This window comes from Haliotis rufescens, unplaced genomic scaffold (assembly GCF_023055435.1).
Source record: "Haliotis rufescens isolate VD_foot unplaced genomic scaffold, xgHalRufe1.0.p SCAF_59, whole genome shotgun sequence".
NCBI lineage: Eukaryota > Metazoa > Mollusca > Gastropoda > Lepetellida > Haliotidae > Haliotis > Haliotis rufescens.
This window is the reverse complement of record NW_025964323.1, coordinates 2383947-2388753: the sequence shown is the minus strand read 5'-3', so window position 1 is coordinate 2388753 and position 4807 is coordinate 2383947. Positions and strand designations below refer to the sequence as shown.

Here is a 4807-nt window from a genome sequence, read left to right as displayed (position 1 = left end):
TACAGTGAACATAATGTAAACGCCATGTTTAAAGTAACACGGAAATCAACAGTTTCAAGAGTACTGTTAAGTGGAACAGGGCTATGGATTTTGACCTGCCTCCCCAGGATAGAAGAACCTCCAGTAGCTTTATCATAAGTAGCTGTATTTCAATAAAATTCTTGTGTAGACTTCTGCAATTCCATTGTAAAATATGTTATGGATTCATGGTGGTGCTTCCATGAGATAAATATCACGAGAACGTGAGGAAGACTTTGCGGTACTCCTATTGGTGTACATGTCCATGTCCAAAGGACCAAAATAGTTATGGACATCTATGGAGAGCTCTATAGTATAGATGGCATTTGTTGGTGGTGTTTGCAGTTTCTCCTTTTGCTGCTTTTGCTTTGGAAGTTGAGTTCTATGAAGGTAGTTTATGTACAGGGAAATTCGTTAGAAATAAGTTTAAAACTCATGTGAAGCAATGGTTTATTAAATTACGTCATACACTTCACATACTCAGTGTGTATATTCCATCAAACAGTGAATCATCTCAATATCTGAAACCCTTGCCGCCATAGCCAGCGCCGCCATAGCCATAGCCGCCATAGCCGCCATAGCCGCCGCCATAGGGGAATCCTCTGCGGTTAAACTGATCTTGGTCAACATATTGCCTGTTGGACTGTTGTTGATTGATATTAGCCACCTGCTTTGGGTATTGATTGTTCCAGATGTCATTTCCCCCACGGCCGTATCCTTCTCCTCGTGGATATGTGGCTGAGGCCATCGCCACCAGAACCAAACAGAGTGCAACAGCGAGGGTGTTCATTGTTGATGATTCTGGCAAGAGAATTAAACGTTAACTGGTCAATCAGGATGCAGCGTAAGATTATATTCAACAATATTGGTGTCAAACTTTGTGTCACATTTCTTTTTGGTTGTGTAAATCGGTAATTTTATGTTTGAATATACCAAAGTTTATGAATATGATAAGGTTTGTAAGTTTCATACACCTACTAATATATCTGCTAATGGGCGTGCATATGCCCCTTTAGTAGACACACACCTAGACCTTTTTATGGTTGATTATTAGTGCATACTTACTTAGATTACTAGTACACATATTTTCAACACAACTCTCAGGTATGATTATGAACCTGCAAACTCTATAACGTGAGCTCACAGAAGTGTGGATCGATGCTCATAATGTCAAACACTTGATTTTCTGGACTCGATTATTTAGAGACCGCCGCCATATAGCTGGAATATTGCAGAGTGCGGCGTCAAACAACAAACAAACAAACACAAACATATGCCCAATATCCAGTATATCAGCATATCCAGATATAGGCAAATTTTTAAAGAAGACCTTTCGGGCGCCCAGAAAATAAAATGGTGCGTCACTATTAAGCATGTTAATTTTCCTAAAGACCTTGGTTCTGTCCTTTGCTTCCCATTTGTTTTAAGTTGTGTAAATCTGTTTGAGATTTTATTCACTGGCAAAGGCACATGATGAGGCTCCCTGGTTCCTTGGGTATGCTGCTCTGGGGCTACACTGACCCAGGCAACGACTGCACAATGGCCGCCTCCACTAGACGAACAAACATGGCGGACACGCCATGTATTTACTGTAGAAAAACGCTAGAACGGGTGGTTAATATTTTTTCTTAGCAATTTCATGAATGCTCTTGCAATGTATATGTCACGAGAATAACGTCCATTATTACTTTTAGTGAAGGAAAACATTATTTAAGCTGTTTTGAGACACGATCGGTGAAATGTAAACAATGACACACACCCCATTTTCAACAGTGATATGTGCGTTAATATTTCGTGTAAGCTCACTGTTGTCACGAAATCGTATACACAATACATGGAATTAAACGATCACGTCAATGAAATACCGTTAGCATCTTTATTTTAGCAAATTTGATGAAGCAAATGTCGCCGATTACGCCCCGTTTTCTTCCATTGTGAAATGGTGGTTTAGCGGAATTATTGAACGCCCACTATCCGTACAATGGTGTTTAAATGATAGGGTCTGTCATTGGGTCTGATATTTGGCCTCTGGATTTTATTCACATGAACAGCCATTTATTTGGCATTTGTTGTCTTATTACACAATGAAATTCATCACAAATAGATCTAATAATTGATTAATTTCAATATAGTGTTTTTTAACTATGTGTGCGCTTGTAAAACTGTCGGGAGTGAATGGCATACTAATAAAGAATATGTTCATTATTTTGAATTAATTTGTTACAGTGCCATACACATCCATGTGTATTCTCTTTTTCACAGAATGAAATGTTTTTAAAAAATGTAACAGTAGTCACGGTGTGTCAATAAATCAACTGAAGAAACTAAAGCATGCGTTTGTAGAAAATGTTATTATAAATTACACCATTGGCAGGTTTTCTAGTTGACATGGAAAATCACTATGCCATGAAATTCTACTAGATACCAACGCCATGTTTGAGATCGAGACACCCAAACAGTTTGTCCTGAATGTGGCTACTGATTTCATTCAAGAAAACCGGAGGAATCTATGTGTGAAACACACATTTTCAAGGGCTGTAGTTTATCAAAGACATATTTGCTAAAATGCTAATCAGTTGTTAAAATTTAAGAATGTTCCCATCTGTCTATTGTCATAAACATGATATTTGGGGTGGGGGAGGTGGGGTTGTCACCGAGTTATGATGATACATATTATTTATTATCAAAATTCAAATAATGCATTCTAAGGAACACACATGCAAGTAACAAATAACCATAACTTTCAAGCAAATTAAAAATAATTGTAATTTAAGATGTATCTACTGACCAATCTACAATACCTCCAAAGGGTTTTCAACAATCAGACATCTGAGATTTTTATTTTTTTTACAACAAATTGAAGAATCTGAAAACACGCAAAGCTGATGAACATGATGTCCTGAATGAAAAACAAAAAAATACATAATGAGTTTTGGAACTTGTTAGTATGTAAATTACAATGCAAAATTGGTCAAGAAGTTCAGTATAAATTCTCAAGAATTCAAAGCTAAATCACTGATTGTGTGTTGATCCAGGTATGGAAGCAGTACTTCTAAAGCATAAGAGTGTGAAGCAAACCGAATCAAATGCATCATTTTATTCACTGGCTGAATAAATGATGATATCCTATTACATGTATGTGATTTATTTATTCTGTCAGACCTACATGTATATTATGCTCTGAATGATGTCAGGATATGCTTTGATACTGGCTTTAAGCTGAAGAAACTATGGTACTCATAGTCAAGACAGGTTTCATTTGTACCGGTTAATCATCACCCCTAGTTAAACAGTTCACAAATAAATAGCGGAAAGTACACATGTGTCTCCATCTTTCATCTTCAAATATTACAATTCATGTGCACTTTTAATGTTATGTATTACCATCATGATCATACTGGGTTTTTTCCTATGCTTGAACAAAAATGTAACTTAACTTCTGTTATTGAGTAGTTTATTTGTAGATAATTTCGTACACATATATTTCATCTATCACGATGATTATAATCATCATAACTATTTTTAAATAATGCTATGCATACTTCTTTATGTTGTTCTGTACACGGATTCCCCAGTGGCTATATTGCATCATATAGAATGCTCATGGATGTGTATGCCACTGTACCAAATTAATTAAAAATTATGAACATATACTTTATTATTATCCCATTCAAACCCGACATTTTAACAAGCACACACATAGTTCAGAAACACAAGATCGAAATAATTTGTATATTAATATGTATCTAATTATTAGATCTATTTATGATTAAATTTCATTGTGTAATAAGAAAACAAATGCCAAATAAATGGCATCACTTTCTTCCTATATCATGATATAACCGAGACATCATTTGAGGCAGCGTTGAACAAAACTCATTCTCTCTCACTTGAAACAAGGTATACTCACCAAGCTGCGACGATGTACAGAGTAACGTTTCCTCCAGTATCTAAGCCTTATATACATATCACATTAGTTGTTTGGTCCTATTTCTTTTTCGGTACTTGATCATTGTGTGTGACATTCGTCAAGATATATTGCAAGTCTGTTCTTTGAAGAGTTGTTTTGTATAATTATACACGAAAGATCGATGTATTATTATCCACAGCGCCCGCATTACTCATCAGGCTAATGTTATGTAATGTTAATGTTATGTAATGCGAGCAAAGTCGGGTGACCTCGTTTGGCAGTTAGACTGCTGATGGTGCCCCACACTGAATCCCATGTAGCGTCTTCTTAGGCAAGTGACTTTGTTCGAAATCTACCTCGGTCACCCAGCATTAAACGCTGAGAGCTGCGAATTATAATCGAATGTCCACTGATCCATTGATCGAGGTAACGATATTACTGCGTTTTACATGCTCCTTGTGTATGGAGGCTATCGCAATATAAGTACACACATCCATTGTTATTCTTAAGTAAGCCTCGTTTAATTTATTAATTCTACCAACCAACCAGTCACGTCCCGTGTCAAGTTTTAATTTGCCCATTTATGTCACACCATTGGCAGTGTCTTTTCCTTGAACTAATATCTTGGTCCGAGGTGCCGTGCAAGCAGTGTGGACGATAATGTGCGATAATGAGAAAGAGAATCCCTCACCCAAACCCCAAACCAGGAGATGTAATAAATCAGACACTCTCCCTACCAATAACCCTGATTCACATACTAGCTGGAGACGATGCATTATCTAATACCATGTCAGCTATTCTGCTTGAAGTGAAAAAGATGAATGGTGCAGCTGCCCAGCTCACTCCATCTTCCCGAGGCAAGGGAGTCAACTGACTTTA

The 4807-nt window shown here is 37.0% G+C and overlaps 1 long non-coding RNA gene across 1 annotated transcript; it reads right to left on the bottom strand.

Moving 5' to 3' along the window:
• Positions 1-451: 451 nt before the first annotated feature.
• On the bottom strand, positions 452-4051 carry LOC124142843. Its single transcript, XR_006862207.2, has 2 exons — positions 3929-4051; positions 452-819 (listed from the first exon to the last, which is right to left on the bottom strand). It is a non-coding gene; the product is annotated as an uncharacterized LOC124142843 (long non-coding RNA).
• Between the last annotated feature and the right edge of the window lie 756 nt (positions 4052-4807).